This window comes from Hirundo rustica, chromosome 2, assembly GCF_015227805.2.
Source record: "Hirundo rustica isolate bHirRus1 chromosome 2, bHirRus1.pri.v3, whole genome shotgun sequence".
Lineage (NCBI taxonomy): Eukaryota > Metazoa > Chordata > Aves > Passeriformes > Hirundinidae > Hirundo > Hirundo rustica.
Window position 1 is genome coordinate 15,061,303 of NC_053451.1, and position 27,855 is coordinate 15,089,157.

At 36.9% G+C, this 27,855-nt stretch overlaps 2 long non-coding RNA genes across 2 annotated transcripts; both read left to right on the plus strand.

Annotated features, from left to right (window-relative positions):
* Positions 1-7,150: 7,150 nt before the first annotated feature.
* Positions 7,151-15,102, plus strand: LOC120749322 (uncharacterized). The gene is made up of 5 exons (XR_005699623.2): positions 7,151-7,206; positions 9,922-10,001; positions 12,943-13,175; positions 14,525-14,694; positions 15,031-15,102. It is a non-coding gene; the product is annotated as an uncharacterized LOC120749322 (long non-coding RNA).
* A 1,765-nt stretch (positions 15,103-16,867) lies between these two features.
* LOC120749323 (uncharacterized) lies at positions 16,868-27,303 on the plus strand. Its single transcript, XR_005699624.1, has 3 exons — positions 16,868-17,014; positions 18,870-19,095; positions 27,278-27,303. It is a non-coding gene; the product is annotated as an uncharacterized LOC120749323 (long non-coding RNA).
* Positions 27,304-27,855: the final 552 nt, after the last annotated feature.

A 27,855-nucleotide genomic window follows, 5' to 3' on the forward strand; every position in this document is an offset into this window, starting at 1 on the left:
ACCCAAATCGCCCTGGGATTTTGGAGATAATTACAAACTGGCCGGAAGGTGAAAACTTTGGTCTCATGGATGAAGAGGAGCAGGAACAAGTGACACGTGCTGAAGAAGCTCCACCCTACAACCAACTGCCAGCAGAAGAAACACGCTATGCTCTTTTCACTGACGGTTCCTGCCGCATCGTAGGGATGAACCGGAAGTGGAAAGCAGCTGTATGGAGCCCCACAAGACAGGTTGCACAAGCCACTGAAGGAGAAGGTGGGTCAAGCCAACTCGCTGAGCTCAAAGCTGTTCAACTGGCCCTGGACATTGCTGAAAGAGAGAAGTGGCCAAAGCTCTACCTCTACACTGATTCGTGGATGGTAGCCAATGCTCTGTGGGGATGGCTGGAGAAGTGGAAAAAGGCCAACTGGCAGCGTAGGGGAAAGCCAATCTGGGCTGCAGATGAGTGGAAGGACATTGCCACTCGGGTAGAGAAGCTACCTGTCAAAGTCCGTCATGTAGATGCCCATGTCCCCAAGAGTCGGGCTAATGAGGAGCACCGAAACAACGAGCAGGTAGATCAGGCTGCTAAGATAGAGGTGTCAAAGATAGACTTAGATTGGCAACACAAAGGAGAGTTGTTTCTAGCTCGATGGGCCCATGATGCCTCAGGCCATCAGGGCAGAGATGCCACCTATAAGTGGGCCCGAGACCGAGGGGTGGATCTAACCATGGACAGTATTTCTCAGGTTATCCATGACTGTGAGACGTGTGCTGCCATCAAGCAGGCCAAGCGGGTGAAGCCCCTATGGTATGGAGGGCGATGGTCCAAGTATAAGTACGGGGAAGCCTGGCAGATTGACTACATCACCCTTCCCCAAACCCGCCAAGGCAAGCGCTACGTGCTCACAATGGTAGAGGCCACCACAGGATGGCTGGAGACCTACCCTGTGCCTCACGCTACGGCCCGTAACACCATTCTAGGCCTTGAAAAACAAGTTCTTTGGAGGCATGGTACCCCCGAGAGAATTGAGTCAGACAATGGAACTCATTTCAAGAACAGCCTCATCAACAACTGGGCTAGGGAACATGGCATTGAGTGGGTGTACCATATCCCCTATCATGCACCAGCTTCAGGGAAAATAGAAAGATATAATGGACTGCTAAAAACCACCCTGAAAGCACTGGGTGGGGGATCATTCAAAAACTGGGAGCAGCATCTAGCAAAGGCCACCTGGTTAGTTAACACCCGAGGTTCCACCAACAGAGCAGGCCCTGCCCAATCTGAGTCCCTACATACAGTAGATGGAGAGAAAGTCCCAGTAGTACATGTAAGAGGTTTGTTAGGGAAGAGAGTTTGGATCAATTCTGCTTCAAGTACAGAGGATCCCATCCGTGGGATTGTCTTTGCTCAGGGACCAGGCTGCACATGGTGGGTAATGCAGAAAGATGGAACCACACGATGTGTACCCCAGGGAGATTTGATTGTTGGGTGAGAACCGTGTGTAATTATCACTGTGTGCTGAATGGTACTGCCACTGTATGTAGCTGTATATTGCATATTGTTTTTATATAGATGTATGTGTGTGTAGAGCTGGAATATATATTAGTTTTAGTAAATTGACGATATGGGGATACAAGGGGTGGAATGTCCTAGGGTAACTTTATGATGCCTGTATCCCCAATCGTCTGTTCTGTTTGTGCTGTATATTGAGTCCTGTGCCTTTAAGACTGGTTCTAAGAGCAAGGAGAAGCGCGGAGTTTGTTTTGAGAAAACTACCTGACTCCTCCACATTCTTCTGCGGACGGCGTGTTCGGCGGAGGCTTGGAGAGACTGCAGGACAGAGATTTTTTTTCTTTGCTTTTAGTTAATTTCAGCTAGCTAGGGCAGAGAATTTCCCTGGACTGTTTTTTTTCCTTTTTCTTGGAACTGTTTAAACCTGCTCTGGACTGAAAACCCAGGGGAGCACTGGGGGCTGCACCTGGGGCCCACCGGGGCCTGGACCTCGGCATTTTCCAGCAGCGCCGGAGGGACTGGGACTGGAGACGCTGAGAGAGAGCCGAGCTACACCCACGGCAAGGACTTTCTCAGTTTGCCATCTCACTTCAGAAGGAGAGGTTTTATTGTTTCATACTATTCATTCTTTATACTTGTATGCACTTCATTTGTTTAGTAAAATAGTTTTTTCCACTTTTCTCCAAAGAGGGTTTTGGTTTTTTTTTCCGGACCGGTTGGAGGGAGGGGCCACGTGGGTTTGCTTCCTTAGAGGGATCCTATACAGGGGTTTTCTCCCAAATTTGTCCCAAACCAGGACATTAACTCTATCCCAGTAGAAAACAGAGCATGCCCTAAAGCTTAATTTTGAAATATTTATTTCTGAAGTTAGGAATATGCAGTTGGGTAGGCAGCTCTTTTGGTTTTGTTTTGTTGTTCTTGTTTTTATTAAAAGGCTAAAACCTGGGAAAAAATTGTGATGTGCATTATCTTCCTGGAAGGTGAATGATTCTCCATATTCTCTGGAATAACTGGGTTTATTTCTGCTCTTCAACCTCTTGCCCTGCAGAACAGCAGGTGACCAGAATGCTCCAAAGCAGCTGCTGTCACTTTTGGAAGGTGTTAATGCCCTTTGCTGCTGAGCCATCACATGTTAGTGACACTTTCAGACTGTTAGCGAGTAGTCCTTTAAATATTTTTGTCCTGAAGGGTTATTGTGATATCAACCTCGTTGCATGTAAAAAAAAAAAGTCAAGACTTACAAACAAAAAATGTCTCACTCTTACAGGGAATCTGAAAGATCTGATATTTGTTTCACGTCTCTGTTGACTAAAAAGGCTCCCCACATTGCTTGGTTTTTGATGGTTCAATGATTCTGTTAGGGTAACTATAGAAGGTTTCTATTAGGTGGCTATGACTTTTTCTTTCCATTTTATTCTGCACTGGGGGATTTTTTAGATAAAAATTGAATGGCTTTCAATAATTTTAGAACATTTATAATAGTGCAGTTTTAGTCTGTATGAAAAGCAATCTTTCAACATTTCATTGTTTTGGTTGCAGCGTCTATTTTTATGCTAAATTGGTTTTCTGAAGTACTTGTAGAAAGGTATAAAGAAGTTCCCAGAAGGGACCTTTCAGTTCTAAAAAAGCTAGGAATTTCAGAGTACTTATCTTTGCTTTTAAAATCTGCCTCTCCATTTTTTTTTCTCTTTCATTTTTTTCCTCTATGTGATTCATTTCGCTGTTTATTTTTTTCATCCTGCCTCTACTTTTCTTTTTTTGCTGTGCTACTAATCTCCTATGTGTGTTAGGACTCCCTTTTCCTTCCTCTGAAGCATCTGGAGTAGATTAATGTGAAGGTCAGGCTGGTAAAGTGGGTGAATTTCTGCTCTGCCTAAAATACAGGCAGAGAATTAATTTTCATCAGTGATTCTCTTTGAAATATATAAAACTCAGTCTTTTTCAGCATGTCATTGCTCTATTTGTGCACAAGATTTTAGATACATACAACTTTATAAAAAAACAGGTGAGCACTCAAGGTGCCAGATATAGGGTGGTCTTTGCTTGAGTTTTAAGATTTAGGCTTTATAGCATAGAATTTTCCTGAAATAAGGAAGAACCAAGGGAAGAAGGAAAGGAGATGCAAAAAAAGAAGACATACTCGATTTGTCAGTTTTGAGTTGGGGGAGGGCTTAGATGAGTTATTTATGACTTTTCATTGTCAGTGATATGGAGGGATTTGTCCTGAGCCTGCTCTATGATTATTTATGCACAAAGGCAGATTGCTGGAGTTTGGAGACATTTTGCCCTTGTCCTTCTATTACATGTTTTTGTTTCCATGGATACAGACAGTTACCTGAAAGGTCCAGAAATATTATATAACCCAATTTGATGGACCCCAAAATTATAATTTTGAACCAAAATGACCTTGATTTAATCGAGTTCTCCTCAACAGGCACGGTGAAGTTTGAGCTGTTATTATTCATCTGAGGGCGTGAACTATACTATTGCAAAGATATACTGGTCCAAATGCACGGTGATGAGGATTTTATGACCCGCTCATTTCTTTAATATCTTAAGTAGGATGAGGCAATTGGCTGACTAATGAGATCTTAATGGGTGTAGTGGTCTGAGTGAGGGGAGTGTATAACTGTCTTCATTTAAGCTGAATCTGTCCTGCTCAGAAATTGACTGTCCTGAGAATTTTTCTTGTAATACTGCAGAACCGGTACTGACAAGATTACCGGTGTATGTAATGGTTAGAAAAGGAGCAAAGACAGCAATGGAGAATGTAATCTTAGCAAATGTAGCATTGCTGGTGAAGTTTTTCTGAGGGGACCAGTATAATTTCAGGAACCAGACAGAATTTTCTTTTGTTAAACCCCAGGACTTTAAATCTCTCTGGTCTAAGTGACAAACATAATAAATAATTTTCCTCGGATAAGGTAATAGCTCTCATGTTAATTTTGTAACAGAGATGCAACAAAATGTAGGAGACTAGTAAAATAAATCTCGGTTACATGGGCTTTCATTTGTGTCCTCTAGTTTTATCTTTTAATTCACTCCTATTTCTTCCTATCTTTTTTTTCCCCTAAATTCTGATAGAGCTTTTCACTTGAACAATTTATTTTTAGCTGATGTGTGGTTTCTACTTTAAAAATTTGGTTTTGCTCTCACTTTTCCCATCTCACTCATTTCCATCTCATTCTTCCAAGTCTCTTAGCACGCTAGTGTATCAGCTGTGACTCACAGTTTATGTTTACTTCCATTTCCCCTTCGGTTTAAAATTGCTTTCACGGATGTTTCTTTTACTGCCGTGTGTTTGGAAGTTTAACATCTTCAGGTCAATTAAGTTTCTGAAATTTTTGTAGCATTTTGGTCACAGAACCAGTACAATGGTATCTGTTATGTTCTACAAGATTTTGGCCGAAAGTCTCCTCTTAGACCGAACAGTGTAGTCTGGAAGGAAATCTGCATCTTGTAGGGATATGTGATCTTCCTGTCGGAAAGAGAAACAGCAATCATTGAAACCAAATATCAGTTGAAAACAATTATTCTAACTTAATTAGCTGAGTTACTTAGACCATGGTATAATAGATAATTGGCATCTATAAGGAGGTGTTAACCATGTCTTTGTCTTTTTTCCTGACTTAGAATGAAAAATTCACTGTCTCCCTATCATCTGGGGGACGCTGTTGGTTAACAGAGGGAAATTAGTGTTCCATACGGGCAGTGCTTCTATGGAGTTTCTAATTGCGAGTATCCTCTAGTGTTATGGATTCCAGTTTCTAGTTTTTGTGTGAATTAGTACATCTTTCCCAGGCTTTTGGGGAGCCTCCCTGGTGGGGAGGAGAAGGGAGTCAGAGTTGGCTCAGGATAAATGCCCTGCCCTGGATGGCTGTGCCCTTCATCCCCTGTCTTTGCAAGGTCACTGTGAGGCTGTTGTTCCATACAAACTGCACGTGGAGCACTGTTGGTGTTTTGGATGGTGTACCCTGCATTTTGGAAAGGATGTGGGCTGGATATGGGATGATTTTTTCCACTATGAATGACATCTCATGTGGGTATCTAGATTTGTGGGGTTTTTTGTCTTGGTGTGAACAGGTGACTTTTGATATAATGCATTTGGGGAGTTTAATGATAAAAAGGGCTGTTTGAAAGGTAGGACTTTCTGAGAAATATCTTTTAATACTGAAAATTCTTCTAGCACAGGGTGTAAGCTTTCAAATGCTGTATTTTTGTGAAAAAGAATTGTCCATAGGAAGTGTTTTCCAAGAATACTGCTCTAGTTGAGTTTAAAATCTTTTCAGGTATCAAAAAAGCTCTCCTCTGAAGATATGCTGGTGTTTAAAGGGGTGTTTCATATTATTATTTTTCTATCTGTATTCTTAAAAATCAATTTATGACTGACCGAGCAACTGCTACTTTTATAGTAATAGTATCAATGATTCTTGTTCACAATATGAGTCATTAAAAACCGATATAGTGACAAACAAAGACCCTCTAACTAATTAAAGTTAGAAAGTGGTACGTTTGGATATGTATGTATGGTACGACGGGAGTCATCTCCAAAAGGTGTGCCTGCCCTGAACAAGGTTCTTTTCCCTCTATTTCTTTTCCAAGATCTTACATACAATACATGTATGTACCTTACATACAATACACCTCCCATCCCCGCTCTGTATTAAAATGAGGCTATTAGTCCTTCACGTGTGCACAGTTCTCTCGAATTGGGTCGGTGGTCTTGAGTTGGGTCGGTGGTCTTGAATTGGGTCTGTGGTCTCCAAGGATGAAGTCAGGAGAGTCTTCATCAGGTCTCAGTGACCCTCTGGCATGATCCAAGGTCCCCTGCTTTGTGGTTGATTGGTCTGAAGTTCAGGTGCTGGCCATTGTTCTTACTGATTTCAATCTGTTCTTATGACAGTTCACTTACTCCACTTTCTTCTATAAACATACTCAAAATATAACAGCTCTAGCTTAGGCATCTAATAATCATTAACCTACCATTTACTTGTCTAACTTACATCTTGATCAATATAAATTGCTTCTAACCCTTAGTTAAAATCTTAACTCTTTAAAATCATGATTCAAATACCTGTTTTGAATTCTTTTTCATCTGGTTGGAAAGATTGCTGGAGGTAGAAATTAGTCAGGGAACACTCTTGACTATTCTCTGCTGGATCTCGACATTTAGAGGGGACAAGAATCCTAAAAGAGGTTTAAGACTCCTGTTTCCTCAGGGTTTTTTTAGTGTCTTTAGACAAAGAAACTAGAATGGCAGCTTGAGTATAGACCACTGGTACACAGGAGAGATAGAGATATAACCATTTCTAAAACTTTGTTGTAACAAATAAAATCTCGGAGCTGCTTGTCAGCCTCATTGATGCATTCTTTCCATTTCGTGATTACTATCTCCTTTCCTTTGTTTGCTGCTTTAATTATTTTTGGATGGTTACGGACAGTACAGATTTTCCCCTCTGAAAGACAACAGCCTTTTTCCCTTCTACAGCATTTTCTGCTCTCTAGTCAGAAAACATCTTTCAGATGGACTGACTAATATATGCAATTAAACTTAATTAATTGTTTGCAATTTGTATGCAGATTTGAAATTGCCTCCGTTTTAAATCCGAAGAGCTCATTTACCTGAAAATCTGTTTTCTTTTCCTGATAAAGGCTCTTTTTCTGTACATCTTGAGTGGGAATCTGCCTCTCAGGCAGCAGCACAGATGGAGGTGAGGTTGGTAGTATGCTTTCTGTGTGATTACATATTAACTGAAGTGCATAAACCAGTCTTTATAGTGAGTTTGCAATTAGAGTCCTCCTCTTTCAATAAGATGAATGTCTTAATGATGAAAATAAAGGGTTGTGGGTTGCTTTTTCTGCAGTAAGGTCAAGGTTTTCGTTGCTATGAGGGCATGATCACTACAACTGAAGTCCAGAGAACAGAGTAGGAGAATAAGGACCACAAGAACTATAATTATGTGTTTCGATAATTCTTTTCCCTACGAAAAATCACCAAGTCTTATAGTGTAAGTGCTAGCACACATCAGGACATCAGGAAGAACAGCAGCCATTTGAAGAAAACCAAGACAACAACACTAGTTTTCCTGGAGATAGCTGCAGATACTGCTGCTGATAGTAGTTTGCAGCAGAAAGAGGAAGTCCCACTCTGTTTTTGGAAGCGGGGAAAAAAACAGCAGTGAAAACAAGAACGAATTAAAGGAAATGGATTTACTGTAGCTGCCAAACTGGTGGGAATACAAGAGTTTCACAAGGGTTTGCTTTCATGTGGTCACAGGGTGATGTGCAGAGCAAGCAGTTCAGGACAGGTATCCACCAGGAGAGAGAATTGTCTTGTTTTTTGTGTATTTTAGTCCCCTTACAATAAGGGTGTGTGGTGTTTTATTTGCCTTCAAACCTTCCCAACAACCTGCAACAGAACCTCTTAGGGGCACACTGTAGATCCTTCTACTTTATGGTTGAGTTCAAAGCTGGAAGATATGTTCCTTTTTTCCTGGAATAGTAGGTTAAGAGATAGAAGGATTTTTTTTTATTATTTATTTATTTATTTATTTATTTATTAGGGACTTAATATTGTTTGTAGCTTTACCTCTAATTACATGTTTAAAATGATTTTATGTATCTCTAGGATATATGACTGTTCTGGTCCCACTCTTGCTAGTGAGATTGCTGTAATTTCCCAATCCATTTTTGTTTTGGCACTCAGTTAAGTAGCCCTACTTAACTTGTGAAACTTTTTGACAGCAACTCTAAGCATTTGCCAAGCTGGCTATCTTTAATTTGAGGGAGGAAACACTGATAGAGATGGTTTTCTCTACAAGTGTTGATGATTTTCTTTAGAGGGACAAGTTCCAGACAATGACTCATGCATGTCTTTGGGAAGCAGTCTATACATCTAATTACCAACAGGAGTTACTACATTATCTGGAACAGGATGAACTCTAATACTGCAAAACACTGTTTATAGATTTTTTTACTTTGACTTGAGTGAGCAATAATCTTAATTCTATGTGATAATACACATACTACTATAGTATGGCAAATTAAATGTGTTATCTTGCTAGAGATACATTTCTTCCATGTTAAGAGCCTTGACATAAGTGATGTAAACTGCTTTTTATTCAATGGAGTAAATTTATATTGGATCCAGATCTAGTTAATTATGTTCTGCTTATGTCACCCTGTAAGAGAAAAATAACAAGGACTAAATTCTTAACCTAGTGTCTCATTAAATAAAGCAACAAATATTAAAAAAGGTAATTAAATAATAATTCTATTTAACTAAGCACACTTGTTTCTTGTTGAAGATACAGGTAGAATGCATGCATAATTGACAAGAAATTACAAAGAGGGCAAGTTCAGCATAAACTCGAGAATGTGTTAGGTTTAATTCAAATGCACTGTTGGGTCTTATGGGGGAATGCCTTCATTTTTACCTCACTTGAGGAAATAGAGTGCACTAAGGCAACTAAGTCAAAGGAAAAAAAGCCTCAATTAACAAACAGACCTTCAAATAATCACATATAGCAACTTCTATCAATTTTTGGTGATGTGGTTACCCTTGTCACTCTTAATATGTCCATTTTGATGGACTGTTTAATATCTTTTAAAAGTAATGTCGACTGGAATGTGCCTTTTTTAGTCACAGATGATGAGAAAGTAATGCGGTATTAGAGATTTATCAGCATATAATTGTGATTGTTTGAGGTGTTTGGGATGAAAAATCTAAATGTTTTTGTGAATAAGACTAGGATTAGTGAAAAGTTGAAAATTGAGCATGTTATCAAATTTTATTGGGTTGTTGTTTTAATATAGGCAAATATGTAAACAATATTTTTTCCTCTACCTTTTAGAAAGATGCTCTATGGTTTTTGGATGGAGTTCCATCATTGTATTTCTCCTCTCTGCCTAATGTCAGTAATAAAAAACTAATATTTAATTAGAAATAGTTAATGGGAAACACAAATTAGCTAATTTTTAGAATTATAGCCTGGCTATTTTGTGGTTAGTGTTCTTCCTTGTAGATGTGAATTACGATCTCTTCCCAATTATCGTATTTGCACACATCACATTCTAGTTTATGTGGAACAGTATTTCTTCAGTACACTGCTCAATGTGTTGCCAGAGCTGGAATTTTGGGTAGACAAGGCTGCTGAAAATCAGCCTGAATCAGCCTAAATTTTGCTTTTTGCCCACTTGATTATATATGCAGGAAACAACATAATAGAGAATTAAATACATTTTCTAAGTTATTTAAAAGATTAGAGTTTGACTTAATAAAGTGACCAAGGTTTTCAAGACCATTTTCTTTGTGGGACAGATTTGCCTATATCCTGTATCTGCTAATATTCTCTATCTGTTTGCTAATTATGAAGTTAATTTATATTTCAGCTGCAGCGCCTAATCTTTTATCTTAATGGATACAGGGGTACACACTGTCCAAGTCAGTGTCCTTCACAGGTTGATCCCAAATCCTCTCTCCCTACCACCACTCTAAGTCTAAATGGTGAGTATTTATTCATTCCTGTACCTACTTTGCTCACTAGTTTGTTATCCTTTTTAGTATTTTTGTTCTCCCTTATTTCTTAATTAAAGGGATACTTTTTACTACTGCAGATGAAATTATCCAATAATATCTGTCTGCAGTGATCAGGATAATGAGCAAATGATATTTTAATATAGGTACCTTTGCTTTTGAGCTTGTATTAAAACTAAGTGGAGTATTAAATTAAACAATGATTGAATTTTGGGCAAAGCATTGTACCAGCTAAATTTTAAACTGGGCTTTAATAATATGTTTCTAGTAGAAGTTTCTAAGGGCGGTCTAATATTCTTCAGGCATGTTAAGATTTTTTGACTGACCATAGACACATAAAATGTCATTTTAGGCTGTTTATCCTGGTGGACTTTTCAATTTTTTTTTTAGATAAAATGTATACCCTTGATTTGAGTTTACTTTGCACAATCTTGTGCCATAATCTCTTCTGGAGTATGGATCAAAAGGCACTGACATATGCATAAGATTGTAATTTGGAGAAACCTGATATTTTATTTGTCTTTGTTCTTGACATTTTTCCTGTAGCCTTGTTTAAAGATTTTTCTATCCCTATAACTTGAAATCTTTTTCTTAGAAGCGTGGATTCCCTTTTTTTTAAATTTATTTTTTACCAGTGCACTAGCAGCTCCTGAAATAAATTCAAATGTTCTCATGACTAAAGGCTCTCACACCTTAGAGAAAAAGGAAGTTGTCTGAGGTCACAAGTTGTGTGTTACAACTTTGAATGGAAAATGTTTGTGGGGGAGTTGGTGTTTTGTAATTTTTTTGTTGTTGTTGTTGGTTGGTTGGTTGGTTTTGTGTTGTTTTGGTTTTGTTGTGGGATTTTTTCTGGGTTTTTTTTGTGGTTTTGTTTGTTTTGTTTTTGTTGTTTGGTTTGGGTTTTGTTTTTGTTTTTTTTCTAAGCAGCAATGGAAAAATTTCAAAGCAAGAATGTAGAGTTCAGCATTTTTCCATTTTCAGATGGGAAGACTGAGGCTTGAGGAAGCCTGGTGACTGGCCCACTGCCACCAGTCATGTCAGTCACTGGTAACAGCACTGACAGAGGTGTTGTACTCAGGACAAGGCTCTGCTTGGCCACAATGCCTTTGAGCTGAAAGGTGCTTGCAGCTTGAATGAAAGTTGACTCCTCTCATTCTTTGTTCAGAGAAGTTATTAATGATCTTATTCAGCCTGCTCTCTTGCTAATATCGAGGATCAATAAAAATGTATAGTCTTAGATACTCATCATCCTTCTTGAGAAAGAGACTATGTATGATAAAAGCAAGAAGGTTCACAGACAGCTGGAGTTTTGGGAAGGGGGGATAGGGTGCAATATAGACAGTTAGAGAAAAAAAAAGGTGAATAAGGGATTGTCAAAATACAGCAGCAGGAGAGGATGAAAACAGGTGGAAGTATGTAAGTCTGCCTGGAGTCAAATCCCCTGAAGTGTTTACTATGAACTGTTAATACAGCTGTAAATATTATCGATAAAACAAAGTGGACCTCTGGTAATCAGGATCGTGAAAATTTAAGGAGGTTAATGTCTAGAATATAAAAGTTAAAAATGTCCTTCTAAATTAAATAATGGAAAAGTGTCATGTTTGTCATTTAAGACTGAGACACTTTATTTTCACTCCCACTGGCGAGGACCAATGGATGGGAAAGATTAGCAGCAAGCAGCAAAATCTTGGGGGGAAAAATGACCAGTGTCACCTTTCAAGCCACAAAAGCTGCAGCAACTGAATTTTTACGTTGCTTCCCAGCTCCCCACAATGACTTACAGTTAACATTTGCAGCAGTGGCTGCAGAGAACTAAAGGCTTACTCAGCAGAAGTAACCTGAGGTGAACACGCGGTGCTGGCTCGTGTGGGGTCATTGTGAGATGAAAATGCTTCACACCCCACCATCATCAATATTGCCAGATAGGGAGAGCAGCCACATGATAACAGGGCTGGCTGTGACCTTGGTGGAAGTGACAAACACCCCACATTACAGCAGTTCACAAGTGGCAATAAGTAATGGGGCTCACAGAGGTGGCCATCAAATGTAAGTAATTAACTGGAGCAATGCAGAGAGAATGCATGAGCCTGGGAAATGGTCCAAGGGAGAAGGATAAAAAATACCCAGACACACTGGAGGAAAAAGACTTTTTTTTTTTTTTTTTTTTTTCTTTTTTTTTTTTTTTTAAAGACAAGAGACTTATGAAGGTTGCTGATAGTGTCCTGGACTGGCTGGTAGGCAGAGATAAGTTGGATGAATGCTATATAAAAAAATAAATATCTCTCATGCTTTGGATAGTATCACATTGGCAGAATTGGTATTTTTTCCCTGTTCACAAATGAAGCATATAGCAAACTATCATATATCTCATGGGAATGGGGAGGGAAGGGCATGTCTGGACTGCAGCTTAAAACATAAATACGTCCAGGGCCAACACCCTGGACTTACAATAAAAAAATGATCACTTTCATTTTAAATACTTTTTTTCCTTATTCTCACCAATGCGAAGGGAAAGAGATGAGACTTGAAAAACATCTCCAGCGTGTAATCGAAATAGTGGTGCCTTCCTGAGTCAGCAGCTGGGGGGTGTGGTGGGGAAAAATGGAATTAAAAGAGACTATTGCAGTGCATAGGTGTGTGTCAGAACTACAGGTCACACAGAAAGAATTCGTCCTGCAGAGACATTTCTAGCAATGAAGTGTGTCTTGCAGATTTTTCAAGCGTGTGCATCCTTATTAAAAGTATAAATTCAGAAGAAAGCCACTTCTCCTAGCATCTATCACTATCTATCACTTTCCAAAGCTTTGAAATCTTCTGTGGTGGAAGCTCAGCCTTCAAAATGCTTCAGTCTATCACTATGAGAAGAGAGTGCTATTTTACAAATATCAAGATCTTTCTTATTTTTTTACAGCAGGTCAAACTTTATTATCTGTCTTCACCATATTCTGCCCTCCACCTTTTCTAAAAACTGGATGTTTTTAAGTAGACAACATTTGAGGTTTCCGGCAGTACAGAAAAGCCACACACTATACAGCTCTAAAATCCAAGAATTTATACCTCCATTTTGTGTAACCTCTGGAGAACACTTGAGTTGAAAAAATGAAGAAAAATATATCTCTTTTTCTCCACCTTTGTGCTTTTCAGGTATGCTTGCAAAATGTACCACTTTGGGTAATCAAGATCTGGGGCAAATGATAAGAAAGTTCTAAGTAGAGCTATTCGTTTACAAATCTCTTTTCTTTTTGTCTTGTATTTGAATAATCTCATTTTTATAGTGGGTAGCAAGCTTTTTTGTGTGCAGAGAGAAATTACATTGAACTCTTACTCTGCTTTTCTAAGAATTCCATAACTGGGGAAGGAAGCAAGCAGTATTCCCTCCTTTGTTTTCCCCTTTCAATTTAATAAGCTGGGGTAGTCTTAAACAGGTGCCATGGAAAAGAAACTACAATTGTTTAAGATTGTTCTGTGGCTCGTATCAAAGGTGCTTCTGAAACTACATGACAAGCAGAGAGATTTGAGAGGGGGACAGAAATAGAAATTCTTCAGAGGCTGCGATTGGAGAGAGGTGACCCAGGGAACACTTGATCAGTTCAGGATCATAAAGAACTGGTTTCCTTAACTGGAATGGTGGGCTTTTTCTTTTATACCAGATTATATTTTTAATCTGACATGGGGGTTTGAAGGTGATCAACTTCTGCAAATTGGCCAGAATTTCTTAAGTGCTCAATATTCAATGTGCAAATCCTCTTTACAAATAGCTCTTTTCCCTGAAGATAAACCAGTTTAGTCCTCTTGAAAGTCAAGCCGAGACTCTTACAAAAAGTAAGGACAATTTTATCTTACATGAATTAACAGCACAATTACTTCAAATGTAACAAAAAAGTAGAATTAGTTTGGTGTCTTCAGCCTGGTATATTTCAGTTTCTTAAAAAATGAAGAATAATAGTAAGGAGGTTGCCCATGAATAGATCTGAGAACAATTGAGAAGTGGAAGTAATTATGATTGCCCTGGAAGTCTTCAATTTTGTTTTTTCTATGTGTCAGAAGTCTACCAGTTAGAAAAAAGAGTATGCATTGTTGAATAACTTTGAATACTGATTGTTTGAAGATGCTTTATCAACAAATCAGATGCTTTTCATGATATCAAAATCCTGCAGTGAAAGACAGATATCAAAATCACTAGAGGATTTAAAGACACTAAAGGGCTCTGGAGAATGAGTAGTCTATAGGTATTTTTATGCTTTTAAAAATATTCCCCTGAATACTACTGTTAGGAGATGTATAGAGCACCTAAATGAATAAATGATATGCAATGTGCCTCTTCCAATTTTAAGGTAAAGTCCATGAACATTTCTGGAGTGTTATCTATCAAATAATTATTGATTTATATATTTATTTGGAAGATTCTTCAGTAACCATAGACTCTTGTTCTCATGTTTTTTTCAGGCATGTATCATACTTGGCAATAACAAAGTTTCTCTGTTCTTGAACAGACTCCCATTGAAATCCCATTGAAAACAGTGACTTGACTTTGTTCACATCATCTATGGAATAATCCCTCTGCTTAGGTTTAGAAACTAAACCTGGTCATGTTGAATATTATTCTGGTAAAAATCTATGGGAAACATTGGAATTGTCATGGAAACATTTCTAGTAAGAGCAGGTAAGTTTTCACAGTTTTCATTGGCTACCTTTATTCCTGAGTCTTTCTTCATTTTATCCCTAAAATGCAAGTTTCCCTAAATGATTAGACTTTTGTGGATGTGTGCATATGGTTCTTCCCAAGACAGGCACCCTTTCAGAAGAGAGAAGACACTGTTTTGGGATGAAACCACTCAGAACAGTTGCTAGAACATATTTCCACCCCCAGCTGATGGCCAGCTGGCAATGGCTCCTTGCTGGCTGCAGATACTTGCCAGAGCTAAATGTGATTTTGTCCTCCCTGGTTTCCAATTTTGCTCTCTCTGTTTTAATTTTTCCTTTGTTTCTATTGTTTCAGAATCATCTACCCTGTGACCCTTTTGAAGGCAGCTATAAGGACATGCTTTTCCTAAATATATATTACTGGGGCCAACCAAGTATTCCTCAACTAGATTGGAAGATTAAAAAATCAATATTTTATACCCAAGGTTGCACTTCCTTTATATTCAATTCACAGTACATTTTGTGATGAAACTTCTACTGAAATGTTTATCAACTACTTCCCTGATATTCTGCTTATCTTAATGATAATTTTAGATTATATTATCTATTTCTTGACAGTTCTGGGGGGCATAGTATACAATCAATTTACAGAACTTGTGATATCTTTCAGGATGCTGAACATTGCCACTAACATTAGTTAGATAAAGAAGTATGAAACATTTTAGAAAACAATTCAAACAGGATTTATTTTGTTTCCCTACTGTAAAAAAAAAAAAAAAACAGGACTCTGACTATTGGTTTAATAGAGTAGAATAGAATTTTACATATTACAAGGGAAGTAAGAGTTAACATAGACTCACATTGGGTAACTTTTTTATTATTATTATTATTATTATTATTTCCCCAGTAATTAAATTTTTAAAAAGTTAATAGCAATGCTGGACTAAATAGAAATTCTTCATAATGCAAAAAAGTGCAATTGAACTTCAGATGCACATTATATTTCATATAAAAAGCAAAATTATTCAAGGTATTATGCATATTATTTTTGCAAATTGTGGAGTTTTTTGGTTGTTTTTTCAGTGTGCTAACTGTAGAAAATTTGAGTGGAAGATTTCTGTGTATTAGATATTATTTCACCTGATAATCTTTTTTTATCAATATAATTTATTTGCATTTTCTTTACAGTGTGGTTCCAAATTATCATAACTCTCTCTTCATAAAAGTTTCTCCATAAAAGTTGAAATACAACAGGAATTATAAAAAAAAAAAAAAACAAACAGATTCTAAAGAACCCCTCTAGAAAACTGTTGCCATCCATTTGCTCCATATAAAGATAACCTCTGTATTTGCTTGACCTTTTTTTTTTTTTTTTTTTTTTTTTTTTTTTTTTTTTTTTTTTTCCCCCTCTCTTCCCTTCCCTGTCTGGAATTTTCCTTTCCTATGCACTCTCAAATGTATACAATTGAAAATAACAGAAAAATGGAAAACAGTTTCTATGACAAATCTCACTGTATTTTCTATTAAAAAATCTCATTGTGCTCTCTTGCATTATAGTGCTCTTAAAAAGAGACATTTTAAATAGATATTATGAAGAGTTAACAAGTACTGCAGTGTGGTGAACCTTGTCTTTGAAACATGTTTCTTGTAACCTTTTAAGTCAGTAGGAACATCTTATTTTGGATAAATCCACTAAAATTCATTACAGAAAGCCAAACAGAAAATGGCAGCAAAGAACCATCTCATGCAAACCAGCAGTGCAAAGCTGTAATCTAAAAAATGTTTTCAATTTTGTATTAACTCCTTAGAAATTAATCATAAAATCAATGCAGTATTACCTCTGGAAATTTCTATGGCTGCTCACTGTTTATTATTTCTGAAACACTTTAAACTGTTTTTTGCTAAGTGCTCAGAGTGTTCAAAACCCTTTCTGTGTGGTACAATAATTTACGTACTCCAAATGTTATCTAGATTAGAATTACAGATATCAGGCATGGTATGGTTTACACTGAGTATCATTCACTGTCTAAATGTAAATCTGGGAAGTAGTTTTACAATAGATTAATTTTTTACAGAAGTTTTCTTTCCTTGCAGCTTTTTAAGTCTGAGACACATTAACGGTACAAGTTTTAAACTTTATTGTTATATAAAGTTTTATCCATGTCTCTCTAGGTGAGTTTTGAGATGTTTTACATACATAAAGAGAAGCTACAAGTCTAACTACAAGGTTAGACCTTTTTTTGGCCCCTGAAGTGAAAATAAGAGGCAAAAAGGGAATAATGAATCTGAAACTTGCATGCAGCAGGGCAGTGGGATTTCTTCTGAAGGGAATCAAGAAGGTAATGGTCCTAAAAAACCTCCTCTGTGCGTGAATAAGGAGGTATCTGAAAGTAGTAATGATGAGTGAGGAGAAAAAGGAGAGGAAGCAAGGTTATTAAAAAACTAATCATAAATTAGCAGTGAAGATTGATAATGATGTGCCACAACAAGGGAGAGGAAATAACTCAAAGTATGATGGTGAAGGAGGAAAGAAAGGTCAAGGTTTCCTACTCTCCTATGCTGCATCTCCCATTAGCCGTGATCTCTTTTCTGTCCTCTGCAGGTGTGTTGGGAGGTGCAGCCTTTTTTTGTCTTGGTCTGGGGGCTCCAGACAAAGATCCTTTCTGTCCCCATCCTTCTTCACCCTGTGTTTGCAGAGGTCTGGCACTGCAAGGCATAATAGACATATAACGGGCAAAAATTCCCGTTTTTTGGATTGGCTCTTTTTGGATTTTGCATTCTTAGTGGCTTATCTTATTATAAGAGATAATTATAAGAGATAATTATAAGAGATTATTTAATTATGAGATTATCTAATTATAAGAGATGTTATGGAACCAAATCAGTGTTCTTGCATGGTGGCCATGGAGCAATGACATGGGGGATGGCACAGAGAGAGGGAGAGGATTGAACTTGGTGTAGGCAGCTTCTGGACAGTTTGAAAGTGGCAGATAAGAGCAAAACAGGGACCAAATCAAAGTGGTGGTGTAAACACATGTAGGAACATTCCATGCTTCCTCTGTAGTGCAGCACAATGTCTAGCTCCAAATATTTCCTTGAGTTTTCCTACAGGCTTGTGAATTTTTTGGTGCTCATTGGTGAGGGTATGGAATAGGTGCCTTCTCAGAAAAGATGAAAACAATGATAAACATTTGAAATCTGAAAAACATGAAGTGTAAAGCATTTGCTTCAAAGACGTCGCACTCTTATTGAAATTAGCACTAAGGTTTATTCAGTTCTCACTCATTATATTTGTCTTGTGTTGAGTAGTGATGATTACATGACACTGATGCATGAACTAATATTCTAATAGATTTTTAATTGAACTGAGGAAAATACTTGGGGGGTCAAAGTTTTTAATGAATGAGCAGATTAAATGTCCCATGAAAGGTACCATATGTTTTTTTTAAATCTGAAAATTAGTTGCAAAGTCACAGTTAATTTAATTATATGGCCTCTCTGCCTTGGAATAATGAAGTAGACTGAGAGTTATGATAGAGAATGAAACCTTTGCTATTGAGAGACCTTTTAAAAAAGAAATGTTTGGTTAGCTTCTTTTAAATTACTCTACTCGTATTTATGAGGATATTAATTTAAAGATAATGTATTTAGGTCATAGCACGATAGTGATTGGTGGCATGTCGTCTTCTCTGCTGTACCTCCTTCCTGTGCCCGTATCACTCCTCATACACTCACATCTTGCTCAGAGTACAGAAATATACTCTTGTAAACACATGGGAAACAAATATTTGGCCCACCTACAGGGTTTCTTAAGTTTAAGTATGCTGACCAACCTTTTTGACCATTATAGACTGACTTTTATAGAACATCCTTGTAAGGAAATCTCTCCTTTCAATACCCCTGTAGCTGTCATTGAAATGGTTAAAACCCCCAAGCTTATGTATACTAAACCCCAGAATTTTTCACAGTCTTTCTTGACCAACAATGTACTCTGGTAGTCCTTCTGGATCTCTATTTGATTTATGCTCATAATTTTTTGAAATTTTCAATGTCTCTTCTTTCCAATGCTGTGGTATTTACCAGCTGTAATCACTACCAACTTTTTTTTTTTTTTTTTTTTTTTTCTTTTTTTTTCTTTTTTCTTTTTTTTCTTTTATGTAAATTCTTGACCTGCATCGGTTTTCTTCTTCCCAGGTGAATGGCAAATAAAGTCAAGTTTTGATCCATTAATTTGAATACCTATGAAGATCATGGACCAAAGTTTATATTGTGGTTAAAAGACAAGACAGAGCTTGTGTAAGGAATTAAATGAGATTATTCACAGAATCAGTTCTCTACACCAGTGAGTGTTCTGCTTTTAATGAAGCAGAGAAATCAGGAGCCTATTCAGCAGCAAAGTCAGTCACTGGTAAGAAATAAGGTTGGTTCTGATTTCATTTTTTTCAAATGTAGTGTGAAAAGCAGTACTTTAAATGTAGATTTCTTTTTATTCTGGTCAAGTAACTTCCTTGAATATGTACACTCAAGGTGCTAATATATTAAATCAACCTTCAGGTTCTTCTGAAACTGGTCAATTTATTTAAGGTGTCTGGAGAAAGTAGCCTCAAATCTTATTAATAATTGTTAAAGAAGTAAATACATGTGCTGGTTTTGCATGTAAACCACTACAATATATAATAATAGAAAATGAATGGGTTACACTTATTTAATGAGAAATCTATTTTAAAAATTTTTCATAAAAGTAGCTGGAGAAAAGGTAAAGTAAAATTTCACTGATCAGCAAGTTTTGTTGGGTTTTTTTTCCAGCAAGTTTTTTTGTTTGTTTGTTTTTTGTTTTTTTTACTAAGAGCTTGATGAAGTGTGTACCCTTTCAAACAGATTGATTGAAACCTTTAAGTATCCATTTTGACTTATACTAATATGAAACAATAGGAAAAGGCTGGAAGTTGTCATGCTTCAGCACTTCCTGAATAGAAAGAAACCCTGGTTTGAAATAGTGAATACCCAGAGGAAACTCAAATAGATAATCTGAGTCATTAAACTTCATTGTTAAAAGAGATTTAATTATTTTTCTTTTCCTTATCTCCTCTATTTTCAGGGGCAGAGGTGTTTCTATAGACCTGTGATATTGTCTTGTACTAGAAAACTTCCTCCTCAAACCTATTGGCCTTTCTTTTTCAAATGAGCAATTTTGAATACTTTCATTTGCAAGTGTTCATAGCAGGGTAATAAAGTAAATCTCATTCATCTTATTTGTGGTGAAATATTTCCTATTTCTTATCATATTATTAAATTATGCAGCACAGGACTTTTATGGCATAAAGGGAACTACATACACGAACAATTTTTGCTGATCTGAATGACCGTACTACTGAGTATTAAAAGTGCATTTATGGGAAATAAAGGAATTGGAGAGCTCTTTCCTCTATTGAAAATAGTTTTGTTAGCTAGGAAGCACTTCCTTTTTGACTCAAAAAACCTCATACTGAAGACAAGATTTGCAGACAGGTTGATTAGCATAGGAAAACAGTTCGGTTTTTATTTATGTGCCATAGTATGTAAGTCATTCTCAACTGCCTATTGCCTGAATCTCAGTTCCTTGAAACCTATACTTGAGAAAACATTAATACTAAGCACATGAAAAGGTGAGGTTAAGAACTTCAAAACTTTTTTTCATGGAGCTGGTTGGATGGAAACCTATTGAAAATACTTTAAAAAGTAATAGCTTAAAAATTAGAACTTTGACATGATTTATTGTCTGCAGAGTTAGGGAGAAAGGAACAGTAGTAGGCTTGTGTCCAGTGCCCTTGTGTGTCCAGCCCAGTTATGCCATGTAAGTGGAAAGCCCAAGTCTCCTCTGGCCTGTGAAGGCAGGAGAATATAAAAATCAGACCTCACTTCCTGAGCTGACTTTGACCTTAGTCTTGTGTTGGGGAACTGGGCTTCAAGACTGCAGTGCTTGGTCTGCAGTCTCCAGTGTCCAGTACCTCCATAAACACCTTTAACTTCAAAGCTGTGTTTCTTTTTAAATCAAAGGATTGGAATAAAAATAATTTGTAGACAGTGGCTCTTCAATTCTGCTCACCTTTGAATCTTGTGATTAATAATTGTGACGTTCTTATATTAATAGTTGAAGTGGGTGTTCTGGTGAAATTGCCGGGGTTGGAACAGTTTGTTTGCAGCCAATGATGAGGAAAGATGAGGGAAATTTATTCAAGCAGAACCTTCTTAGCTGAAAAACAAAATAAAGCAAGCTGAGAGAGAGAACAAGGGGGCAAGCTTTTACTCCTTAATAAAGGCACGTAATCTTGACTGAAGGACAAATAGTGGTGAGGAAAAAAAAAAAAACACAACTTAGGACAAAAGTCAGGTTCTGATTTCTGGACTTTTGCCTGTACAGTAGGTAAGGGAACTGGTCTCTAACCAGTTGCACATATGAAGGCAGCCTGGCAATGAGTGACCAATGGGGACAGCGCTGCTGTCTTCTACTCTATCACCCTCTCCAAACACCAGGGAGACTCTGTTGGACTGCTCATGCTGCAGCTCTGTTTGCCACCTTGAACCCTTCTGGTATCACAATGAGAATTTATTCAGACGCTCCTGCATTTTCAGTGCCTGATCCTGAAAATATGAACATGAAGAAATTTCTACATGAGGCCTGTCCCACTGGAATGCTATGTTTAAAGTGAATTACATGCCTAGAATTGTTCTTGTGAGCAAGGACTTGTGAGTAGAAAGGATGTGGTGTTTTCCAAAGGGATGTTCCACACCCTATGGTGTCATGTTCAGTATATAAAGCAGGGAGAGAAGGAGGAAGGGAAGGATGTTGGGAGTGATGTTCTTTGTACTCCCAAGTCACAGTTGTGTGATGGAACCCTGCTTTCCTATGGATGGCTGAAGAGCTGCCTGCCCATGGGAAGTGGTGAATGAATTCCTTGTTTCACTTTGCTTTCTTGCCTGGCTTTTGTCACACTTGTTTACTGTCTTTATCTCAGCGTGTGCCTGTTCTCACTTTTATTCTTCCAAGTCTTTCGCACATCCCAACATGGTGGGAGTGAGTGAGTAGCTGGATGGTGTTGGGTTGTTGGCTGGGATCAAACCACAACACTTATTAAAAAAAAAAAAAGAGAGAGAGACAAAACAGCTATGTTTTATGGAGAGGTTTCAATTTCATGATTCTATTAAAAAAACAAATGAAAATCAAGAAGTGACATTTCATAGGTCACCTGCATGGCTGGAACATGTTAAAGCCATTATAGGGATGTTTGCTACCAGACCTAACAGGGGAACTAATAAGAGGAGCAGCTTACCCTTTTTGTCTACGAACTGTTATTGGACTTACTCAGCCGGTGCATTTCATAAATATTTGCTGATAGCTTTAGGCAAATCCTAGAGTAAGCATCACTTTCAAGCTTTTTAAGTGGATGTTCTGGTGGCTGCACATCTCAAATCCTGTAATAAAGCCAAAAATGTATTGCACAGAAAATCGGCGTGTTCATAACTTTTATACTCTCCTTCCCTTCTGTGTAACTTTGCCTCTGCAGCTCCAGGTTCACAAGGAGCACATCAAAAGGTGCCTTTTTTTATGCTGTTCAGTTTCTTGTTCAGGTTCTTCATCTCAGTCTTTGTTTAAGATTTTTACAAAATCTCCTTGTCTTGATATTTCTTTTTACTTCCTTTTCTTTCCTGTCCTATGGCCTTGTTTAATTTTTGTTTAAACTTCAGACATGAACTTAATCTTATGCATAGTCAATTTCTTGTATTTACCAGATCCATGGATCTCTTCTTAATTAGCTTCCATTTTTCACACCAGCTACTTATCCTATTTTTCTTCTGATAGCTCCCACCCAAATCTCCTTTTTATTTATTGACAACAGCCATTTTTGTCTCTTTATCACCCGAAGGGCTGTGGGACATTTTGCAAAATTCACCTTTTCCAAATGAGGCTGTTATTCTCCCCTGTATTAGGATATTAATTTCTCAAATGTCTTGGAGATGCAGATAATTTAAGAAAATCCCCAGTGAGTATAATACTCTTTCCTTTTTTCCCCATTTGTCATATTTCTGCCAGGTGAAGTGATATTGCTTGTGGAGAAAGTAACAGCTTGGCAAGTTTGAAGCAACTGGTGTAAATGTATGGCTTGTTTCTGCTATTCTGTTTCATATCACGGTGTGTCAGCATCCAAAGGATTTTTTTTCCCCTTTTGCTAAATGTGGAAGACTGCCAGTAGCAGCTCCGTATTTGCTGGCATTAGGAGGACAGGCTCAGCAGTGCTAGGAGGCTGAGGCAGATTTCCTATGCATTTCCAATTGATCTCAGCAGGTTGTCTCTCTGTGGCAGGATGACACATAAAGTGCACCATGGGATTGTGGTGCTTTCTCTTCTAGAGATGCAAAAAGGAATACTTGTGTCTGATCCAGAGCTAGACAGAGATTGCCTGCAGTCTTTGATCCCCTCATATCTTGTGAACAATCTCGAGTGTACAACGCAATCTTGCGGGTGCTCTTTCCCAGCTGAAGATCCCGTGACTTATTTTGAAAATCAAAAAGAAAACCTGTGCACACACTGGCAAAAGAGTGAGATCCTGAGAGTCAAAGCAGATGAAATGACTACCTTCTAAAGTTACCATAGCAGGCTGGATTCTGTTTTGCTTGGCACATCTATTATTGATATGCTTGCTGTGCAGATGTTATTCATATAAATACGCAAATGAATTGTACTGAGGTATCAGAATTGCTGGTACCTGCCCCTTCTTTGATGATGAATAAGTGAAAGCACTGATTCCTGTTACTGCTAAAGAAGAGCTAAATCATGTACTCACATGTACAGTCTCCTATAATTTCTGTAAATTATTAACTACCATAATATGATTTTGCTTTTGCAGACAGAGGGGTTATTAATCAACGCTCCTAAACTATCAAAGTCATTAATGAATGATATTTTACTACAACAGATTGTATTTCTTAGAGAGTGATAGTGTTATGTAGGCATTTTGAATTTCAAATGAATAGCTGCACATCTTTGGGATCTGTTAATGCACACCAGCTCGGAGCCAAATAGACACCAGCTATTCAGCTAGAGTGTGATATTTCTGAGTTCTCTTGTTTTCTCCCACAATCCTATTTACAGAGGTGAAAACAGTTAGCACAGCAAACATTTTTTTCTTAATGATTTTGTCATCTGTATTGAAATCCCTTGTATTGAAAGGCATAAATGGTTTTCTTAGTCTTCATATGATGTTTAGAAAAATGTATATATTGCAGCTGTATAATGATCCAAAATTTAGGGGGGTTTATGTATTCTCCTGTATTAGATTTAACCCTTTTCTTAGCATTTATTTCCCTGTGATTTAGATTAAAAAAATCATGTTTCCTCCCCAAATCTGCTAATTTGCATAGAACATGTAGTTGTCTCCTGGGGAAGAAAAAAAAAAAAAAAAACAAAAACCTAAGCTAATTGATGTTTAACGTATTGTTGTTCTGACAGATTTTTAAAAAGTTATTATAAATTAAAAATATAATTCCAATTATAATTTAAAATAACTTAAACTTTTCTCTGCTATTAAAATATATGTACATACTGTCCATGGTTAGAGAACTATTATTTCTATGACTCACGGCACATTCATTACTGAAATGTGATCCTGAGGTCTCATTTTGCAGTGAAGGTGTACGGTAGGTGACTGAGCTTGAGAGGTGAGAGCAGGATATTCCATTCAATAAGTAAACTCAAGGCTTCAGCATGGTGAAAAAATAAATATTCTTGCTGGTAACAGCAGGAAATGCTCTTTGATGTGTTCTCGGGCAGTTTGATACAAATGGGCCTATCGTTGATGCTGATGGAATTGAAAACTAACTAGAGGAGTCAACCTTGAGAACAGAGCCCTTTAAAATCCTGTTTTGGCAATAGAAGTATAGTGTTTTATAAATAAGGAAATAAGTCAAACAATCCAAACTTATATTACTAGTGTATACAATGAATAATTTTCAGAAAATGCTATTAAGATCTCTAGGGAAGAAATACTTATCTTTAAAGGCGAAAGTCATTGAGGTTTTTGAATAGTGAAATTGTAATCTATCCAGAAACTAATTTTTCAAAAGGTGTATTGTTTTCAGAGGGGACAAAGAAATTAAGACTTATATTTCTCAGAAAAATCTCAAGATTTATTAAAACTATTAATGTTTCATTAGTATTCTTCTTGGGGTAGAGCATTTAAAATAAACAGATATAGATTTTTTTAATGTAAGTTTTGTGAAATGAGTTGAAAGAGTTCGGGTTTTTTTAATATTATAATATTGAACTTTTCTCTCCATGTACTTTCCTGGTATTTCACATGTGTTGAGAATCTTTGCATGCTATGCTCAATCCAAGTAGATTTCCCTACATATGTAATATATTGGGAAATATATTATTCCTCCCCTCACATAGGCCAAGGAATTTTCCCTGACATCATGATATATGTGCTTCAGCCAAGAGGAAGCTAAACATTTTTTTCTAAAAAATGCTATAGTAGATCAATGAAAAATTAAGTGTTTTCTAGCTGAAATTATTCTTCAACCTCCAAAACATTGTGGCCTTTAAATGTTTAAAGGGGATTTATAAAAAAGATGGGAATGGGTGTTTGAGCAGGGCCTCGTTGTAATAGGACAAATTGTAATATTTCAGACTAATAGAGGGTTGATTTTAGGCTAGGTATGAGGAAGAAATTTTTTACAGTGAGGGTGAAAAACTGGTACAGGTTGCCCAAGGAGGTAGGTGGTAGATGTTCCTGGAAAAATTCAAGGTCAGGCTGGATGTGGCTCTGAGGAAATGTCCCTGCTCATTTCTGGGTGTTGGATGAGGTGACCTTTAAAGGTCCCTTCCAACCCAAAATATTCTGTGATTCCATCCAAATACAAATGCAGGCTTGAGTGGGAGCAATACACTTTACATCCCATGGAGAATACATTATTTTTATTTATGTGTTTTCCTGACTGCGTAACCATACAAATGGAATGTCTTGGAATAATTTATTTGGAGGATAACATATATACTCTGTTTCTAATCTACAAATGACCACATTGTACAAATAGCAGAAACCAAGCCACTTGCAGTGAAAATTGAATCTGGAAATAAAATAGATGGACTCTTGTCCTTGGGGAGAAGTTTGGGTCCCATGAATGCTCTACTACTTGAGAATATTTTACTAAAGATAGAAATTATCCTTGCCAGGGAAGCATCACAAGATGACAGTTTTTAGTTTTATGGAATTCCATATTGTAGGGAGAGACAAGAAGATACTGATGTGAATTTCACGTATTCTTGATATAATCACTGCTTCTTAATGGAAGTATTTTAAAGAAGGTTGAGAGGCTACTTCTGGTTGCCAAATGTGAGGCATCCTGAAGTACAAATGCTAGGGACCTACACAGCAACAACAAGAAGCCTTGAGTTTAATGTTCGCTTGGGAAAGAGAATTGTCACAGGGGGAATATGGTTCTGGATTTCAAATTGACAAAGGTTGAAGACAAATTGCCTTCATCAGCTAGAGGAGTAATTTTGATTAATTTATTTTTGTTTTCCCACAGTTATGTGGATCATATTTCAGTTATAATGTACGATGGCTATTAGACAACAGAGCCTGTTCTACTTCACTACAGGATTTTTTGGTTTGGTATTTTGGCTGAGATGATCCAGGCTATTAAATAAATGCAGCCTACAACACATATTCTGAAGAAAAAGTATTGAAATGTGGAAAGCAGTGATAATAAAGGGGAAAAGATTTAGCAGTTCTTTTTACTTCAGTAAGGGTTTCAGAGCTGGTTACTCCATTTTTCATTGAATGAGTAGAATTGGCTGGAGGAGAGAATCAGCAAATAAAAGTTTAGAAACTTATCTAATAACGAACTCATGTATCAGCAGTTCAGAATGATGACAGTTTTACACAGATAGATATTTTAATTTAGCACTATTAATACAGCTAATGCTATCCTGACTATGGAGAAGTAAGAGGAAAAAGCTTTCCTCTATCAGTTTGTCACAGTGCTTCGCCAGCAGCAATCTACTTAATTATATCTTAATTTGTAGCTTTAATGAATGTCATGAAGTTGCCTTTTTTTTTTTTGTAAGAAAGTACTCAATATAGTCTTAAAAAAAAAAAAAAAAAAAAGAGAGTTGCACTATGTATGATACAAAATTTATTTTTTTTTTAAAAAAGATTATGTTGAAAAATAAAGAGTGATCCTAAATCCATGTTTTAAACAACTGCTCTAAAGAAAGTCTGAGGAGTTTGTGGTCTAAAGATTTGGTTTCATGTGCAAGTTAAAATTTGGTCACATGTCAATTGAAAAAAAATTCAGATTATCTTCAAAAAGTCAGGCAGAATAAACCCCAAATTGTTACATTTAAAGAAACAAAATAAAACCAATACATTTTTATATCACCAATAATTTTAGTTATATATGTATTTAATTGCACATCCTCATAAAAACAGTTTTATAATATTGTTTTGTAACTGTGTTCCTTCTATGGTTTTACATGATGTAAGTTGTTTTATGAAAATTTTTTAATATGTATTGATTCAGAAAATATTTCTCTTAGTGTTTTCTTATACTTTTTTTAGGGGAGTGTAATGCAACAAAGTCGAGGTAAGTTAATGCCACTGAAATCAGTCCATGATAAGAAGTTCCTCAGAATAAGAAAAACAGAAAGCATAAGCAAGACTAACTCAGAGCAGTCTGTTATTTTCATCTGTCAACATATACTCCAGAAAAAGGCATTGAGGCACCAGAATTTATTTGCAGGGAAGCTAAAATTATTCTTCGGATTAATGTTTGTAATTTCCTATTGCTGTCTGATGAAAGAAAATATAGTTCCTTGCTATACAAAATCTGTAATATTCATTCAGAGTATAAATGGCTCCCAAATGATTATTTAAGCCAAACAAGGTTTCATTGTCACCAGGGAGTGTCAAGCAAGGTCTTGGGATTTGCATAATAATTGGTTTGAAACAAGTGATATTCCATACAGAACTATGTATACAGAGAGTAATGAATATGGTAGCCACAGTCTGTGAGATCAGTATCAGCACCATAATGAAAACTGAATATTTTTCAGTCTTTGGAGGTTTTCAAACATCTATAAAGCTAATGAGCTAATTTAGATAAGTATTAAACATGAATTTAATCACATTACTGGTAA